Below are 21,807 nucleotides of genomic sequence, written 5' to 3' on the forward strand. Positions count from 1 at the left end.
AGTTCAAATGTGCGTGTAAATACTGCGAAAAATCTACACAATTATTAGTGAATGAGACCCATCGTTTGGTTATCAACATTCTTCAAAATATCTTCTTTTGTGTTCTGCAGAAGAAAGACAGTCATACAGGTTTGAAATAATTTGAGGGTGAGTAAGTTATGACAAAACTTTCATTTTGGGGTGAACTATCCAGTTTAAAATGAAGACACTTATTGTGAAGTGTCTAGCAAATGCATATCCATCAAATTTTTTCGGGTTATTACACAACATTTTGCCTAAAGATCTCCATTTGTCGGTTTAACTGCTTGCAATCACCATGCCAACTGAAGCTTAAGAGACGAGGATATAAAAATGACTCGAACGTTCCTTTCAAGCATTAATCATCCAATTGAAGTAAAAAAATTAAAAAAGGAACTTAACCCTGAATTATCTTAAGTGGTCTAAACAACATAATTCACGAGGCAAGGCTGTCAAACTTTTACTTTGAATACTCTCTACGTAGTTGTCATGGAAATGACCAAATATTTGGCCAATACTTGCCTACGTTTGTAAATAAAAACACCTAAAGCCAAAAGTCCTCACGCAGAGGATGAAAAACACTCACGATCCACAGATCGACACTCGCATGTTTACAAACCCTTTGGAATCAAAAGCAATTATAGAACTATGCAAAGAATATTTTTTGTGTGGCACTCCTTTACCTATTGAAAACCGCGGTTTGTGAGAACGTATGGTTATATTGTATCTCCCGAGGCTCTTTCAGACAAGCAGCCCACACACATCCATTTCTTCAATGAAAAATATTCGTAATAATTCCATTCATTCCAGGTTGTTGACTGATAACAGGTTGTGAAATATTATTTCCTAGAATTTAAAGAATCACTAAATAACTAAACTGTGACTGGTTTACACGATGAGATCTTTCTTCAAACTAGTGTTTTTGTTCAACCAGCATCTTCTTAAAATCCATGTTGGTTCAAACAAGCTTCATAAGCCTGGGCTGCTAAACACTCACGCTAGCCACTAACCAGCTTGGACCAATTTTTTTAGCAGATTCTTTTTAAGTCTCAGTCTCAATGCACCCCACAGCCAATGTCAAAAGCTTTGTGCACGATGCCATAAAACCCAATGACATCAACCGAAAGTTCTCACATCATAGTGTTAAAGTGATTTCATATGTTCCCATGGCACCACGATGTGGCAAGTCTCATGTCTCGTACGGGTCCACCGCCTCTCCAAGTATTCTGTTGTCTGGCTGAATGCAGTAAAACTAGAGATATTAAATGAGCTAATCTGAAACACTGCTCTTGACTGTGATATTGCTAACACAAGCATCACGCTCTCATTCTCAGACAGTGAGTCTGCAATTGGATTTGGGAAATGATAAATGATACGCGTTGCTTGTCAGATGAAATCTGCCCATGTGTTTCTGTCATACACATGTGACTGTATATGCTGTCGTATCTACATCGCTACAAACAATTCCATCTGTTCCGAGCCCAGGAAAAACATTCTTAGCATATGTCCTTGACAATCACATCGCAAGGTTTGTGCAGTTTTATTAAATCCAACTAAGACTCATCCACACATCAAAGTAACTTTAATTCTGTTAAGACAAACTGTGAGCAACAAAGATACAGGGTTTGTATCCCATGTACTCTTGTGATTGATCGCTTGGTAAATGGCTTGTGTCAGGAGGAGGCATGTAGAATCAGTTTATGGTCCCGCAAAAGTGTTGTATTTCTCAGCAATAATGCTGTTACATCCCTGAGCTGGCAAGTGCGGGTGGACACAGACATTTATAAGGAGGTGAGAACATCTAACTGTCCATCACAACCCACTCAGAACTTAAATCATCAATCGTAGAGGGAAATACATAGATTTAAAGGGTTTGTTATTCACATTTTTATCTAGACTGAAAACCTTTATAATTGTGCAGAATAAATAAACTTAATCCTTCAATTTAGTTGAGTATAATGGTGTCTCCCAAAACTTGTAGTTCACTGAAATTGATGCTCACGTAGATGTTGAATTGACTTTGAGCTGACTTCAGTCTACTTCATGATATTCTAACGTATATACAGTAAAAGTAAGACTTCATGACAGACTCAGCCATGTCAACCATTAAATTAATTTGATTCTTTACAGAAATAAACATGAAAATTACGTTTAAAAATGTTGACGTGTATCTTTATCGTTGAGAAACATGATGTGTGGAAAAGGGGCCATGCGTGTTTACCGAAGCAAACACGAATGACCTGAACGGTGACTGGACAGAAAGCTATTTTTACTGTAAAACAACATAAATAATGTGTTAAAATGAGCTAAAATCTCTATGACTTCTTAAAAACAACTATTTAAATGTCACTTCAGTTATTAATCTTTGCCCGAAAAGAAACAATCAAAACAGTCAAATGGGCTTATGGGTATTCCTTATTGGATTTGAACTAATTATTTTTAGTTTGTTGCACTTTCATTTTCAGGTGTATGGATTTCAAAGATTAACAAGTTAAATTATTTAAGGTTTTTCATTTAGGGGCTCAAACCCAAAGATGTTGTCAAGATTACTTAATGTTTTAAGGATATAGTAATACAATGATATATATTTTTGTTAACAATAATGGTATTGTAAGTTTACACTATTGGTAGAGTCAGTTATGATTTATCTATACTAGCAAAAATGTCCACAAAATAAACTAAAGCGAGAAATATCACTGGTCATGTGATCTCAGTAGGTCTGCCTACCTCGTTCATTTCATAAATTTCATAAATTATATTTCACCAATTTTCTTCCTAAGTAAAAGCAATTTGTAGAATTGGAAATTGAGCTGAGTGGGGTCAATGGTGATGGGCCACCATCAATGGTTTTAAGACCAGTTAACAGTGGGTATAAAATTTACTAGCTGTTGCAGGTTAAGTGCTGTGGCAAAGGTGACTTCAGTCACCACTAACAACGGCGTTTCAGGAAAGCAGCTATAACCATGAGCACAGAGAGGTCAAAGGGCAGGACATCTGTGAAAGCAGCTTCTGACCTCCATACAGGGCTTGCAAGAGACAATAAGATCATGTTTCTGACTGAACACACCATCACAAGACTGCTCTGCATCTGTCTTTCTAGTCCTCCATTTGTACTAATTTTACACTATTCGTGCTTTTTATGTTTTATGTTAGACTGATTTAAGTGATTTTTCAGATTTTCAGGTCAGAAGGAGAATCTACAGTATATCCTGAACCATTATATGTTTCCTTAAGACCACTTCATAAGGAAATTGATTTCTGTAGGTTTCAGTTTGCAGTATTAAATGGTGAGGTTCATGTTTACCCCATCATGAAGCAAAACCCTACAAAGCCATATCATATTATAACGTGCACATTCAGTTCCAATACTCCTTCATTGAAACGACTGAGGATTTAGAGAATCTGACGTCAACATTAACTGTCAGAGAAAGCATCCAGGGAGTTTAAAGCATGTATAAATTTGCCGTTAAATATACATTCAAGAAATATTTCAGGATTTAAATAGACCAAGATGGACAAATACAGCTCTATTTCAAAAACATTCCAGCCGTCACAGACGCAAACCTGAGGAACGCCATTTAGTCTCTGCTATCACAGCTGTCCGTCCACATTTCACGGGAAGTCAACAACACAAGGTTGGAATTGCAGAAGATTGATTGAAAAATAAATAAAAAGTATGGTTTGGTAAAGTATTTTTGTTAGTTTACTGCACTGTTTTTATATTAGGAGTCTAATTTGATTTGTTTATATAGACAGTTTCATCATTCAAAGCCTGGCCGTTAACTTCGTTGTTTGTGTTTGTTGATCAGTCTGGATAAGGGCTAATAATATAACTATTTACAGAATAAGTTTTTTGATTTATAGCAATATTCATTTATTTTAATATTTTATTACTTTTATCAATATCAATTTTATTAAATTTGTTGAAACTAGTAACTTTGTATTAGCACCTATTGTACTATTTGCTCTTTGTATGACATATCGCTTATTGCTCCCTGAACTCTTTGTAAGTCGCTTTGGATAAAAGCGTCTGCTAAATGACTAAATGTAAATGTAAATTAAATACGGATACTGATAACCCAAAATAATACTTTCAACTTGCAAGCTATTATTTATTTACTTGTATGTTGTTGCTTTTAAACCGTCTCCACAAATCCTAGATTTGATGATGCAGTAAGAAAAAAAACTCTAGCAAAAGCAGAGAAGTCCATTTTCCAGAGTTGGACATCACTTTTGGCCGGAATTGTATGTGTGTATACTTTTAGTTTATTTTGTAGCAAATATATATTGTTTGGACATCATGTCAAATGCCCAGTTCACCAGAGTCAGTACCAGATATTACATGTCATTCATTCACTTGTACACCTTGAGCCTGCTGCCATGCTCCCTATTGTCAGCTGAGGTCAGGTTCTCCTTAAGGTCCTGTCCGGAGAATTAGAGGTCACAACTGCTTCCTCCAGTAGATTTTATCAATAGTGTGACCCTCTCTTCCTGGGGGTTGCCATGAAATCTTTAAGGCTGAACACAATCACCCCTTCCCCCAGATAAGAAACGTTTCCCTGGAGGCGTAGGCTTGGGTTTATTCAAGACTTCCACCGCCTGTCAGATCTTATGGGATGCGTCTCGCTGTGTTGAACAAACAGATGTGTTCCATGTCTATCATCAGGAGTAAATGAGCCATATGCTTGTCTGGGCCTACAACCTGCCAAGTTGAAAATGCTTTTTGACGTACCTTGTTTCTGTTCCCGGCCCCGTTTTTGATTGATGGCCACAGTCACTGTGAGTTGTGCCAGTTGAATCGTCTCCGACAGGGCCAAGGCTCCTGGGGAGCCAAAGGTCAAAGTTCGAGATGGACTCCCCGCGCTGTTACACTTCCACGCTGCATCTCAGAAGATCTGTGCAGCGGGAGAGGCCACATGTCATCCCATAAGGTCGCCGTGAGACGGCACAGGCCAAACGCGAACATTCCCTTCGTTTTACACAGTTGTGATTTGTCTGCCCGTATCAGAGTCTCTCAGTCAACACGGCTCAATGTCAATACGGGATCCATCCTTAGCCTTCTGTCTCCGCTCGGTCTCTGATGTGGACCGCATTCCCACCTGTCACACTTAAAACAACGCTGATATTACAACAATGACTGGACATCACAATGCATTTATTTATACAGGAAGGGTCCATTTAAATATGAAAAGTCTGTAATGTTGACTTTTAAGGCTTTACGAAAAGGTGCAAAACCATTATACAAATATCTTAGAAAGTCAACCACTTTGCAGTGCAAATTTCTCTCTCTCTCACATTCCTACCGCTTAGGCCCCTTGAAATATGGTGCACAAATAATTCAACTATAATGGTACTTTTGTGTCCTTTTTGAAGCGTTCACGTTTTTTAAGCTACAGTCCATATTCATTTTAACAGGATGCGAAAGACCGGCATAGAATACATATTGTGGGGTTAACAGAAGTCATTTGCGTTTGTGGCAACATTAAGGTAATATTACTATAAAATGTTCTTTGAAGAAAATGTAACCAAAAATATGACAGCTGTGATTGTAAATAGACAGCTTTGCGTTATCCATACTGTCTCCCAGAGGCATGTGTAAATGGAAAAGCAAGAGCTGATTGGAGGACAGGTCCCGGATCTCACATGTATTGTTTTCCCAGTGGCTGGATTGGCGAGAGGTCCGGGCAGAGGAAAGGGGTCTGTGTGCAGGCCATAAGCCCACAGGAAAACAAGATCAGGAAAAAGAGATCAGCAATCCCAACAAGATGCAGTGAGCTAGTGGAGACCACTGCACCCACCAAATCCCACCAACAATGAGCTTGCTCTCAAAACAAGCCATCAACATATGACAGTGACCAACATTAAACTACTCTAAAGTAATGAAGCATTGAGAATGCTATTTTGTGCTGTATATGTCTCTGTGTGTAATGAATCTTGTGTGCTGCATACTATAAGTCAGTAAAATAAATAATGTATGATATTCTTTGTCATATGTTTGTATTTTAAGTGGCAGTCCTATGTCACAGCAGCCAACAGATTTAAAGGAACAGAGTTGAGGACAATGTGGATTTGAGGGCAATATTCATGGGATAAAGGAAAGATGTCAGATGAATGTCAGGTATTGTAAGGGTGGATAAAGGGGTGACCAATGGACCATGAGGAGGTCAGTGGAACGTTGATCCATAGAGGTGGGGAGGGGCCATTACGCACACATCAGTGCCCATCCCTATACTGCCTAATCCGATCCTACTGGTACAGACAGCCAAAGAAAAATGAAAAGAAAAGGAATAACAATTCAAAGAGCACATGCACTCCCAGGAGAGGACTGATGAGGTATAAAAAAGCAAAGAGAGGTTGGTGAGGGTCAGTGCTTCAAAGGATTAAAGTTCTACCTTTTTACTTTCATATGATATGACCACTAGGAGTGCGCTTCATGAACCTTACTCAGTCGCAACCATAGGATAAAATAAGACGTTGCACGCGCTAACAAGCAAACGCAACTGAAGATACTTTAACAATGACTCAAGGAACCCAAAAATGAAAGCTACACATAAGAAACCGGTAGGTTAATAAATAAAGTAGGAGTGCCATGGGATCTGCCAATTATCATTATCATCATTATGAAAAGAAAAAGAAGTCTTAAGAAAAAATCTTAGTAAAAAATAATTATAAATATATGGTTAAAATAAATAAATAAAATGTATTTATTTTATATGAAAATGATTACATTTTATATTTTAACTAAGACAATAATAAAATTGAAAAAATAAAAACACATTAATGTTATACAATTAACAGTGCATTACAATAAAAATCATTTTAGATTTATAATATCATTTTTTCAGAGTATAAACTTGATGTTTATAGAAGATAGATGCTGTTTAAACTTTAGGATGGGGTCCCTCATACCGAGGTGCTTATACGTGGGGGTCCTTGACATCTAAAAGATTAAACATGGTTTTAATAATACTTCTAATTCTTAACTGATTCACCTCATTATACTTTATTGCTTCGTGATGCTTTCAGCATAGATATACTGTATAAACATCATAAAGGCTAAATAATGGCACGTTAAGAGGCTACAGTATAATTCTCTGTTGTGTGTACATTGCCATTTTACAATGACTTTAAAAATGACTCATCAAATCAGAATTTACAGACAGCCGTGTTTTTTTTACAGATAAACCATGTTTATATAGGGTATTGAGATGTTTTAGAAACTGGAAAATGATCATTGTATAACATAATACATGCAACCAAACACAAATTCTTGATATTCAGTTTGCTGATCAGCGTGACAGTGACACAGCTTTACTGTCTTGACTATGATGGGGTCTCTATATGTGTCCCTCATACATTGCCAATCCCATAGGTTGCAAAGGACCATTGACCACCTCCCTCCGCTGTCCACCAAGAGAGAGTCATACAAGCTACATTGTACTGCATGGTGGCTAGATGACATCACCGACTGATTTATAACGTTAGCTCAGAAAGAGATTCTTTGTGCGCACACAACAAGGCTCTAAATGTATGACGCCCCATTAATTGGCACGCTCACTGCGTGTATGCATAGAAGGGCGGGTAATGATTCAACTATGGCCATCCTCCTGTTTAAATATCCAGGACGTGTGGTCTTGAGGATGCACAATTTGTTGAGCACGTCTAGCTTGTGCTTTGTTAGTCATGATCAGGCTGATATATTGCCCGGTAATTCAGTACGTTTCCGGCGTCTCATAAGCAGTCTTAAAATGTAAAACCTTAATTATTCTCTTATCATAATCACTGTTTGTTTCCGCTCAAAATGTTTCTGTCACAGTTTCTGTGATGTAGGCCAACAGGGGGCAGCAGGAAGCCAGTGTGGACCTGACAGTAGCGTACAGTTGATGCTCATGAAACACAATACCCCTCTCGAACACGCTGCCATTTCATACTGCCGACACACTCCAACTTGGATTCACGTAATGATGCAGCTTCAGGCACTAAAATCTTATGCTTCACATGATCTACACCCTCATCAGGATTTCTCCCGGTGTTGCCTGGACTGGCACAGCGGGAGCGTATTCAAGTTATTGCTTTGCAGACTCTTCTAAATTCACATAGAAATAGGAGGAAATATCTTTCCTTATTAGATAAAAAACAGCACAACATGTTTCACCTCACGATATGTCCACTAAAGCTCCTGCCTGCTCAACACACTGCAGATCAAAATGCATCCACCAGTGTTAGCAATCGCACCTCCATTTGGCTACTACATCTTCCTCCCTGCATCTTGGAACTGTTATTACTAAAGAGTTGCACATGCTATTCTCGTCTTGTTTAAAACTCTATTCACCCCAAACCTACTGGTCATTAGTTTTGAATAAGTCCTCCCCATGAATGTTCAGCATGAAATCCCACCCACTCCCGTCTTCCGGGCAATCCTGCCTCTCGGGTGCCAAACCCCTTCTTGCTCAGCCCAGCCCTGAGACCAGAAGACTTTATTCACACCTTTTATGGGATCAGCCCCTTATTTACCCTGTTATTTATTTAGGGATGCTTCCGGCCACGGCTTAATTCTTCTTAGCAACTCAAGCGGGTACGTGATATCCCCTTTCCTCAGTGGAGCCAGATCCCTGCCAGGCAAAGTTAACTGTGTTATGATGCCAAACATTCAAAATCCAACGTAGGTTATGCTTGTGGCGCTGCCTGTTGAAAGAGAAGCGTGACGTTGGCTAACTATCAAACATTTTGGCAGGAAGAAGGAGTACTTCCCTCTCTAGTGTGTGATGGATGAAGATGTTCATCTCATTTAAGTCTATCAATATGGTTGGCTACATGTTGACTGTAATGTGGTGTGCCTTTCATAAAACTCAGATTACTTAAACAATATATAATATGATATATGAATACTCGAGGCCTGCTTGTTCCGTAGTTGTTCTTCGGACACAATGCAGTTAAATTCATTCTGACAAGCATACATATTTGTACTGTATACCTTCCTTACATGATAAATACAACCTTTCTTACAACTAAAAAAGCGATTTACATGATTAAGTTTCTATTTTCTTAGAATAGCTTTTACACTTATTGTTGGGCGCCTTAGACAACAATGCACTCTAATTTGTAAGTAAATTTTATCTTATTATATTTATTGTTCACATTATTCAAAAACATTTTTATTTAATTGATTATTTGTTATTAAATAGAGTATTTAGTAAGTCCTCTTTTTATCACTTCATTATTTTCTAAATGATTTTTTTTAATGTAATTTAAAATAAAGTCTAGATGGTATTGTAATAAAGATTCCTTAAAAATGCAACACCTTAAATTTCCAGACTGCAAAAGTTGCATTGGTCATTTTACAACATTATTTGGAAAGTTTAGAATAAAGGAGACACATAGATAGAGGGGAAAAGCGATACTGCACAACATCAGCAGACAGGCCACAAGACCACCCTTGCCAAAACCAAAACAGGTTTACAAATAAATATATAAGATACACTAATAAAATAAACATAGCGCTTTATTCTCCATATAAAGAAACTGAGTGTATTACATGGCTTAGTATTCTTAAGGTTCCAGTTAACTATATTATATCACATCATATAACAACTGCTGCTTGGCAGAAGCAGTCAACAGAAACGTATCTGCACATTGAAAAGAGCCATGAAGAAGATGCGAGTTGCATTTCACTGGGGCATTTTTATTGTTGTCAAAGTAATAATTGAGACAGGTTCATAAGTCCTGACAGTCAGTGTCTCGTGGCGTTGAAATATCCCCCTCTCTGCCACTCTTCACCACAGAGGCAGAAGCACATCCCTGACAACCTCCGCACACCCCTTTATCAAGTGTGAGCTGAGAAGCTGGCATCTGACACACAAGGAGACGTGAGGCGTTAATCATTCATTCTTTCCACACCGCCGATACAAGGTGTCTCAACTCCACACACATACACAAAACACACACCTCTTCTTGGCGTCTTTCGTACCCGCTGGTTTCGCGCTGGCTGTGATGAGACAGCAAGAGCAACTGCACTTATAGTGGAAAGGTGGGGTGGCACGGAGGGGGGTCTACAAGAAATGCTGCAGTCGCAGGACAAACAGACGCAGGTGAACGCTGGTCTATCCTGATCAGAACCGAAAGCAAAGACACAAATGACAGCTGCTGATATCCGGTGCAGTGGAAACAACACTTTGGCTGTTTTGGACAGTTTTCATTGCAGGTACTAACTCCTGCTCCACTCCATCACCACTTTACATGTCCGACAGATGTCTCTTCCTGTGTAAATAGGTGATTCTAGGCAGTTTAAGCTGTAAAAAGTACCAGACCTTTTGACTAGACACAACATCTCTTCCAAGTAAAGTAATATTACGTTATCCGTCACGACCTTTAATGCTCTAATATACCGTAATTCATCTCAGCCACAGAGAGGATCCATGCAACCACCTAATCCTACAATGCCTTTCATGTCTCAAACATCAATTACAGGGGGCTGATTTGAAGACACACAGACATTTACAGCATCCCAGCCACCCGTATTGGTGACGGCGGCCTGGCCTAGCGTGGGAAACTGACATGAAAGGAAGCATTGGAGTAGGTCATGATTACGGAGTTGGATGTAAGTGAATCAGGTTTACCAAAAAGGCTTTCCGCTGAACATCAGACGCGCTTTCGCATGCGCAAAATTACTAAACATTAACCACTAATGTGCGGACAGGAAGAACATCAGACTGTGATTCAGACACACAATGGAGGTGGGGGTGGGTGAAGAGGTCTAGTGTCAGTGAATCTCTCTCATAGCTGAGCTGGGACACAGATCATTGAGTGGCACTATTTGAGACTGTAAGTCAGAAGGACTGTTTGTAAAGCCTATTGAATTATGTGAAAATTAAAGTGTCTGACTGCCTCTAGCATCACGAAAGAAATTGCTAAATGAATTACTGTTATTATATAACACCCCCATTGGCTGGCCAAACAGATAGCTCCGCCCCAGCATGTTACTATGTTGTGCTACACACTGGGTATTGTTCAAAATAAACTAAAGGACAACTTTTTTTACTCAGTTTCAGTCAAGAAGAGAGAAAAGCCCCCCAATCCCCCCGATGTATCTTAGTTTAGTGTTTAAGTTAAAGTTTTATTCATATTTATTATTATTAGCTTTTATATTAATTTATATCTATTTTGTTATGCTCTTTTGTCATTTTATTAACCAAAATTGCTATTTAGGTTTTTTAGTAAGTTTTAGTTTGAATTTAGTAAGTTTTAGTTTTTCTTAATAATCCACAGAACTATTTCAATTGTTTAAGTTAACAATAATAGCCCCACAAGGAACCCAGTCATAGATATTTAAAATCCCAAATTGTGATTTAATGTGATGGATAAGAAATCCAGGGCAAGGGGAGGCTAAGAAAGAAAGGAAGTTTGATTCATTCATGGCCAGGAGTCATTCATGTCAAAAAAGAGACGAGAAAAGGAGGCAGGTAGAGGAATGAATGGGTCTCGGGAGGAATGATGTGAAATGAAAGAGAGTTCTTGACAGAACACTGAAGCCCGGAGGAGATCTCCATCTGACATGCTTGCTTATATTTTACATAATTGTCCCATTACACACTGTTCTCTGAACACACACGCACAGAAGTACAACAGAATCAAAAGTTCAACCACAAGATCAAACAATCATGAAGAACATAATTTGATGGATTTATTGTGTGTTGTTCACCCAAAAATAAATATTCCGTCATTATTTCCTCACCCTCATCTCATGTATACGACTCTACTGTGGAACACAAAAGAAGATATTTTGAGAAATGTGGGGTTTTATTTCATTTTAGGGGAAGGTCGAAGACGATTCTTTCCATTAAGCGTCATCACACAATATTGCTGAAAATAAATACATTTCATATCCTCTTTAGTAAATATGATCGTCCATTTCACAGACGCGGAGGTATAAAGTATAAAGTTATCAAAAAGTTTGGTTCAAAAGGTCAGTAACATGAGATGTTTGTAATACTTTTATGGTGTTTGTGTTGCCAGTATGTTACTGTAAAATGCCTGGTGGTCTAATGCAGTGTTCACATCAAACGCGAACAACCCCTTCCACGCTCTTTATTAATTGCGGGAAAAGTTCGTTATTTTCACGTGAGTGTCGCAAAGAACATCACGCGTCCAGACCCGACAAACAATAGGTATCAATGAGCTCTTTGCTTGAATTTCTCGTTCAAGTTGAAATTTCTAACTTGCGCAGAACGGGTGATTGATGGCAGCTAATACACAACCTGACTGTATTTGTTAATTATTTTTCATCACGACTATGAAGCAGCCTGAAAATAAACCTTAATGGGTTTCATATTCATTCAATTTGAAATCAAATCACCTGTGATTGTGCCACACCGTAGAAACAATGACAACTGGATTCAAGACTAAACTTGCTTTAGAATGATGCTCCTCCAGCGTTCCTGGGGGTTAGGGGACACAATCTTCTTTGTGTGTCCATCTTTTAAAGAACAACTCATTTAAACGTCAGATTAAAATATCAGTCAGCAAAAGTGTTGCGTCTTCAGTCAATCAGCAGGCACACTGTATGGAAAAACCTGAGGCTTCATCAGTCAACAAGAGATGCTGGATTGTGTTTGTTCCCCGCATGCCTCAGCACCTAGACAGCACACTGTTCACCCTTCAGTTGGCAATCATAGAATATGTACGCGTGAGCCAAAAGGGTCAGCCCATGTCTTCATTTTTGTTGTTGTTTACAAAAGTATGGCACTGCTTCAGGAATCTGGTGGTTTTTAATGGATCATCCCGAATGGGAATTAGCTTAAAAGCTCCACGGATCTGTCTGTAATTCAAATGTTTTGGACGCTCCACCACTTGTGTGTACAATTGTTATTAACTATGATTTCTGCAACCATGTGCAAATAGTGCAGTATTATCAGTGCCAGCAAACGCCATGGCCTGGACATGGTGGGGAATGCTGGGGGACAGAGTCCTGGGAGTTGCATTGAAATCGCCTCCGAACGCTGTGTGCTTTCATACATAAATAAGAAACAAAATACGCTAATGAGTCGGCCATTTTGGACCAGGCAAGACTGCCTACTGAAAACATACAAATATATGCAGGAGATGCTTGGAAAATAAGCACAGTACACACAATTTTGTTTTGTTTTGCAATATAGCACTAAAAGTGTTTTTTGGCTCGTAATGATAGGGGAACCACTTTAAGTGCTATGTAGAACCATGTCTTCACGGGTTATTCAGAGGTTCTTTGGGATGACTGAGGTGCTTTATAGAACCACTGAGGTACCGTTAATATCGCTCAACCAATTTCAATGGTTTATGATCTATATGGAAAATAAATGATTAAGTTCACATAAATAAAAAATTATTAAATAGTAGATTTATTTGTTTTTCAATTTTAAAATTCTCTTTTATGTCTATTATGTATAGTTTGTGGAATGTAGCAGTTTATGGTTTCCCCCACATGCAGGGTATTACAGTAAATTACAGAACAAGGTTGTTCAAACACTGTTTTAAGTCAAAGTTTGCTTCAGTAAAACAGTTACAGAACAATACAGAAGGCGATGTTGGCACAAGTAAATGTCTTGCAGAACTTGTTTTGAAATTTGGCTTTTATAAAGACTAATAAACATAAAGTTCATTGTGCATTTCAAAAGGCACAACACTGAAGAACCAAGAAAGCTCTGCTTTTATGGTAGGAAACCTTCAGAAGTTTTCTCTAAAGAGGCAAGCGCTCACTCCCAACCTCTGTAGTTCTGAAACCAAAAACCAGGGCCTGTGAGTACACAAACTGTCAGCTCTGAACGACCCCGCTCTTCTTTTGGACAACCCAGCTGGAGTAGGTCTACAGCAGAACCCCCACCGCCTGCCTCAGAACCCCGTCTCACAGGTTATTTGATAAAGTGATGAGGGCTGCTGCGAGTGGCTAGACAGGAACAGAGGATATTTTTAGAGTGTCAACATGGAACACATTCTAGAACAAGCTCCTCAGGGAACATAGGCCTTCGCCCTTCCAAAGAACATTTAATCACAGTCAACCGGTGGCCAAAGTAGGAGTATTGTTCAAATATGGAGCTAAGAGTACTGTCATAAAATGGCCATTAAATGTTACGATACCTGAACATTAGTGTGCAATTAGAGAATCTGTACTGTAACCGCATATCAATGATAAATGCAATTGGGGGAAAGCTATTGAGATATGTTGATGTTGCAATGTATTCACGTTGACTCATTTTCTAAGTTTAAAAATCTCTTTAGTTTTCTAAATCTAATAGAAATGCTTTCAGAAACAAGTTGCGTAACAATTTCTATTTCTCCTTATGGCATTATCAGATATATTTAAGTACAGTAAAATGCAGAGCAGGCAGGAACAGGACAGGCTGGGCTTCAATGTAAATCACAGATCAAAGAGTTACTCCCAAGCTACTAACTTCTATCTGTCTTCTGCACAAGACAGCTGCTGCTGCCCAGCCATGTTGTTAGCACGATAGCAATGACATCTCAGAGAGAGAGAGCGAGAGAGAGAGAGAGAGAGAGAGAGAGAGAGAGAGAGAGAGAGAGAGAGAGAGAGAGAGAGTGTGTTTCAGTTCGACATGTGGTTTATTATGCTTTAAATATTACCCGGAGTTGTAAAGACATTAAAAAGCAGGCGCCAATGGAAAATGGTTCATGGTTCAACATCCAAAGAACATTTATGTTTCTGTGTAGGTTATAAAAAGGCAAAAAAGAGAGGGCATCTTACAGAAACGTTGACTGACAGGTGTATATCCATAATTTGCATTGAAGTATCAAATATAAATAAAAAGATGAGCACTCAATTTCCATAGGTTTCTTCCTTATAAGAAAAAAAAGATTACGCAGGGTAAAAAAAAAATATCTCTTGGCTGGATATGTCAATTGTTTGTCCTAAAGAGCAATGAAAATGAATTGAAGCACTTTAGTTTCTCACATTTTTCTTTTTATTAAAATTGACCCTAGTAATCTCCCGTCTCTAGTTCCAGAAAAGATCTCCACAATTTGCAATCAAAGAAAGGTCACCAAATTCATCAACAACCATCTGAATGTGATATAAAAATGAATTTGATAGTTTTGTGATCTAACCGCATATCGATTTTTGACGGTTTCAGGAGAAGCGTTTACATTTATGAATTCCTCAGATCTCCATTGATCTCCCAAACTTTGAAAGAGAAGTGAACATCCTTTCAGGTTTTATTTTGACAAATCCTTCAAAGGCAGATTAAATTTGAGTCAGAAACAAGCGTGCAGGTCGGAATTGTTTGCATTGCGTTCTTGCAAAACATTGTTTGTTGGAAGGAATTTTCAGGCCTTTGATGCTTAACCACGCACTGCTATTTTTACACCAACACTTGTTCGCCTCCAACTAAGAGATATTGTTTTCACCCTGCGCATAAACACACATAAACACTAGTTGGCTTGGAAAAGCGTGCTGCTTATCAACAGGAAGTCAGAGTTCCTACTATGGAAATGTCATTGTTAGACTCCTACAATACACATTAAGGGGCTTTCTGTAATCGGCTCTGGGGACTGAGGGGCTGGGAGCCGTTTCTGCACTCATAAAGGGACTTAACAATCGAAAGAAATTAGTGTTCTGTGAAACAAACCAAAGTATTCACAAACAATGAATAGAAAAAACATAAGAAGGAAAACTCAATCTATCACACTGACCAATAAGTAATGTTGAGGTCAAGGTTTGACTGCTTAGCTGCGTCTGTTTAACCTTTTTTTTGCAAGCGATACATAAATTGCAATGTCATTATATTTCTGCTGTTCCAAAAGTACCGTAAACAAAAAACAATGCTTGAAAAACATAAAACGGAGTCCAATACGGAGGCCAAGCTACACAACATGAACCGTGACGAAACAAAGCGTTCTCCTTTCTAATCATTCGCCTCATGGCGACAATCAGACAGTCTTTTCAGTACATTAATATGGTTACTGAGGTCTTTTCTGACAGCTTAAGCTCGGCTAAGTCTCATAACTCTCGTATCGCATTTCCATATCAGGAGCAGTGGTACATCGACTGTGTAATTACTTTCACTCACATGCAAACACAACCGCACATTCTTCCCCTCAAGTCATTTCTATGTGTACTTCCTTTGCCTGTCTTGATGGAATTATGTGAATCAGAACGAGGGGAATTTACAGACAGGTTGCTTTTCAAGAGATAAACTGCATCACGTCAAGCATTGAGGCATAAAAAGTGCGTTACATACATTGAAGCTACTAAAGTTATGCTGTAAACGTCTGATTTATTTTATTACTGCATTACTGCTAAATATGTTTTAAATCTAGCAAATGTTTTGTAAAATTTGATGTTCTTTTGTTTTATAGTTGCGTGTATTGTGCATCACTCATGTGTAAAATCACTCATAATAAAGAAAAATAAATCACAGTGAAAATCTCTTTAATATCTTAATTGTTCGTCCTCGACATAAATGAGATTAAATAGAGCGCAAATGGAAACTTTTGCTAAGGTGCCCTGCATCTCAGATAGTTTTCCTGAGAAAAACACCCACAAATCTCACAAACAATTGCATTTGTTTGGGATGAGATCTCAACATCGTCCAGTTTGACAGACAAAGTTTAGTTTAAGCCAGGACTATGCCCAAGTTAAATAGGATAGTTAAGTCGCTGTTGCCTTAGAAATAACATTACTGGTGTGCATCTTGAGAAAAAACATATCTTGAGACATATTTTAAGACATATTTCATACATGCATTTTAGTTTAGTTTACTTACGTCTGCCAGACTTCAGCTTTATCTGTGAAACTGGCCAGTGATGTAATTAAACAATTGTCTTATTTGTTTCTCCTGAGACTTAAATGACTTATAGAGATACTTCACCCAAAAATAATTCTGTCACCATTTACTCACCATCGAGTTGTTCCAAATCTGTATACATTTCTTGTTTTTGATGAACAGAGAGAAATATATTTGGAAGAACACTTGGAACCAGACAGATTTTGCCCCCCATTGACTACCATTGTAAGAAAAATACAATGGTAGTAGTATGTCAAAAGTGCCCTAGAACTGTTTGCTATCCTACATTCTTCAAAATATCTTCTTTTGTGACAGAACAAAAAATATGATAAAAGTAATGTTTCCTATATGGGAGTCTATGGGGTGCAAGACCTGTTTGGTTATAAGCATTCTTCCAAATATCTTTCTCTGTGTTTATCAGAACAAAGAAATGTATACACATTTGGAACAACTCGAAGATGACAGAATTTTCATTTCTGGGTAAAATATCCCTTTAAACATTAGTAATGATAGAGCCCCATCCGATCAATAAAATGTCTTTCTGTTCTTATTGAGATGCTTGTTTGTTCATGCCAAATAAATCTTTGGAGAACATTATTGATGGGATGATGCTTTCTTATATTACATAAATCATGTAAATTCCCACATTCTGTAGTAGATTCTGCAGACCATTTTATCCATTGGGATCATCTGGAGCCAAACCAACACGACCTGAGTTAACCTGGGCTAAGATTCCATTGTGTCTGATACAGGTCACTGTGAGAGGAGTTACTGCAGCTTTTCTTCTGCACAGCTCCTCCCTTAACTCTGCAGTCTTACTCCACTTGGATCTCTGTCACTGATATTGGATACATCTGAAGCATCCTCGGAGTCTAGAGGAGCAGAAAACGGGACGGCTGTTTGCTCTCTCGAACTGAGATGGAGCGAGTAAGGAGATGTCCCATTTACATTTATGCATTTGGCAGACGCTTTTATCCAAAGCGACTCGCATTGCATTGTACTATACATTTGTTTCTAAGTATGTCGAAACCATAACCTTGGCATTGTTAATGCCACGCTCTTACCACTGAGCTACAGGAAAGATGTTAGGGAGAAAGGGAAAATTGACATATTTGTGTCAACACTGGGAGCAGTTTAAAGATAAGAAGCTGGCATATAGTGAATAAAAGCTGGACATTGGGGGCAGTGCAGGGCTGCAGATGGAATAAAAGAGAGCAAGAGAGGGAGAGCGAGATGAGTTGTTGATGTGTAGAGCCCTGCACGCTGCCCCCTGAAATAGATTTATCTTTAGCACTGATCAATGGTCTCCAAATACAGAACAGGAGGTCATCCAGTTCAACCTACAGAAGTCCTAAACACATCAGTTAAAACCCTGAATGAGATTGAAGTCATTAAAAATGTTACAAATTGTTCAAAAGTGTACAAAGCTTGCTATTTTACATTACATTTGGACAAAAATATGTTCGGTGTATTATGGGATAGTAGGACTGTGATCTAATTCAATTTAATTCTGTAATAAGAGCATTTTCTTTTCTTTTTTGTGGAGCGAACATCATTATATAATATAAGTATAACTCAAGTTCATTTGATTAAGTATATTTCAGGTGCTTCATGTAGTAAGTATTCCAACGGCAATGTACTATAGTATACTAGGTGTATCTAATCAATTCTACTTTCTTTCTTTTTTGGTTTGGGTTTAATTTAGTTTTATCAGTATAGTTAACTATGCTTAGATTTCTTATGTGAATTTTAGTTACATTTTGTGCAATTTTGTAACATGCTGTTTGTCATTTTATTCTTTATTTGTTTACTTCGACAATATAAGATGAATACATTTTATTTTAGTTTTATTTGAGCTTTTGCTTATTAATATAATTTGCCTTAAACTTACTTCACTTAATTTCTGGGGCAACATTTCAATGTTTTGTTTTGTTGTTGTTTGTTTTGTTTTTCCAATCATTTTTAGGCCAACATTTTATTTGATTTCAATGAACAGAAAGTTTTCAAAGTTTTAAGTTTATTAAACTAAAATAACACCAAGAGTAACAGTATGGTAATCTATTTTCAATTCTACTACGTTTTATTAAATTCTTTAATATATGAAAGTATTTTGAAGCATACTTTCAGTAAACCACTAATTCTCCAGTAGTACTGCATACTTGTATGATATTTAACACAATAGCTTTCTATATATTATTTTTGCACTTAAAATATACTATAGGGTTTTTGAGAATATTAAATAATTGGTTTTATATGCCTAGTGGAAATATACATTATGTAAAACAAATTGTAAACTATGTCGGGTTTATAAAACCACGGTTTTAATGATGTTATGGTTAAACAAATTTAGCAAAACCGGGGTTGATTTGTGGTTACTATGATTTTAACTACAAATACAATCTACAAAACAAGGTTACAGTAAACCATGGTTCCTTTTCAAAAGGGTTGAATCTTTACTTACATCATTCACTAAAAAGAAGCAGACATTCAAATGAAAAAAGACCCTGTTTGATCGGCTATAGAGTCTTGGATATGTGGAAAAATGATGAAAGTCTTTGGACGAAAGTCTAATGGTGAAAGTGAGATCTCAACAGCTCAGAGCATTTGCCGGGTTCCTATCGCAGTGTCTGTGAGAGATTAAGAGCCTGAGGTATCAAATCAGACACCTTGTCAGAAGAAAGATATCAGGTGCGTTTCGAGTGTGGCACTGAGTGCCAGACAGATTGGACAGACACAGGAAGGAAGGCAGTCGACTACTGTTGTCCAGCCCCATTGAAACATCAGCTGCACAATTGTTGGCTGGCTGACAGAAGCATTTCTCATGACCTCAGCTATCGTAGCAATCCAGCGCTTGTTAAAATTGTGCGCGTCTATGTTATTATGATATATAAGTCATGATATTTCTTCGCGTGCTTCTATAATAAGTCACCACCTACCCCTCCAGCCACTTTTTTTGCAATATCATTGCGCTGCGTTGCAATGACCCCTGTGAGGTCTACTCACATCTCATTGACCCAGTTGGACGGAGAGAGTTTGTTTGCTGAAGGAACAGACTCATTAATAATTTAAAGAGAAACATGGCATTGGAATCAGAAATCATATGCGAAAGGGATTAGCTAAAACTTCCTGTGTCAGATGGTGGTCCATATTTCTGCCAGCGGACACATTCTCAGGGGCATTCTAGGTACCAAGATCAAAGAGCAGCATCCGTGCCAGCATTCATGGTGACCTGCCAACCCCAGTTGTTTCTGCCATACCCAGGTCTTGCGTGTTTCAACCTGACCTTTTGCATAACAACCTGCAGCTTCATGGAGAGGTCCCTGCTCATGCCAACAATTCCCTTATATACCCTGCGTGTCCTTGCCTCTAATGCGTATGACGAATTGGTGCCCGTTTTCTGCCTGGGCTTGTGATGAGAGGAAAACATTGACTCAAGAAATATTTGGTGGATCTTTCAGACAAAACTTTGACAAGTCTACCACTCCCCGAGCTTTTGTAGAGGCAACTGCTGAAATACTCAACATCTGCTTCAGTCAGCTCTGTTGTCCGGAGAAGCAGAACCCAACCCTATCGTGGCATGTGACCAACCCATTTAACTTCATCCTCCACACGGATAACGCCTGAGTTCTGTTCTCTCCAATGGACCAAATACCATAAAGTAGGAAATGGCAAGAAAAGCTGCATTGTGATTATGACGGCGATTACCCATGATATCTCCGCTCAAAGTCTTTGGTCAACTGCTGCTTTTCATACGTTTCTCTATTCAAAGCTTTGTCAAGTATGTAAAATAATTCCTTTGAAAGTTGACTTTACACAAAAGTCGAGGATGCTTAAGACAAGTCTGAACTGAAATCGGAATGTGATATTTCAAAATGATTCTTTCACATTTGTTCATTGAACTTCATCTGGATGGAAAAAAACTATTATTAACAGTATAAATAACATTTCAGAAAGCTCTGCTAATAAAAATCTTTTTTTCAATTATAATTTTTTAAACAAACCTGTTGTTATCAATCATTAAGATTTTAAGTTATTCGAGATTTTCAATTCAATTCAATTTTATTTATATAGCGCTTTTCATAAATTTGCATTGTTCCAAAGCAGCTTTACAGGGGTGAAACGAAAAACCCCCCAAAAAAGGGTAAAACACAGAACTTGAATAGTTTAACTTGTTATAAAAAAATAAACCACGTGATAACCATTTACCTGTGCATGACATGGAGGCGAGGCGAAGAGTAACTCGACGCGACGTGGAGGTGACCCGTCATTCCCATTACATGCAACAAAGCCACATGATCCCATTAATTTCAATGGAGAGCTGGCGACTTCCGGCAAAACGAGCAGTAGCAACCGATCAACAAGTTAAAGCTGATCGATCAACGATCGAACAAGTTAAAGCTGTTAATGATGTTTGCAGTCCGTTTTTGACCCCACGGGTAAAAATAACATGTATTTTCGTCAGTTATGGATCGCTAGATCTCGAACTTTGTCCGCTTTAAATCCAACACAGAAATAAAGTAGGGCGGTAGAATTGCATTTATTTGAATAAACCATCACATATATTTTGCTTAATTATTGTGAGAGAGAGAGAGAAATGCGGGCAGACGTGCGTGAAATAGCCTACCTGTTCCACGACTCTCGCTCTCTGCTAGAATCCAGAAGGTCAAAAAAAGCGATTACCCCCTTGTTGCAGAAACATAGGCCTATGTAGCGATTCTTTAATGTAGTAAATACATTTTTTTGTGAATTAAAGTCCTGGGGAAATGTTGGCAACAAGTTTCGGTGCTGTTTCTGTCCGTAGTCCCATTTTTATAGTTGCACATTAATTTAATGATGATCCAACTGACTGGAACTACCTGCGCATTAAACCGTTTTTAAATCAAACCTACTTCGATCCAGTCAGAATAGAGAATTTAGACAGACCATGGTATCAATTTATGATGTAATTATGTAATTCATAACGTACAGTATTAATATTGTTATAATATTTGGCCTGTTTGGGTTCTGAGAGTGACTT

Source organism: Barbatula barbatula (genome assembly GCF_947034865.1).
Source record: "Barbatula barbatula genome assembly, chromosome: 15".
Classification (NCBI taxonomy): domain Eukaryota; kingdom Metazoa; phylum Chordata; class Actinopteri; order Cypriniformes; family Nemacheilidae; genus Barbatula; species Barbatula barbatula.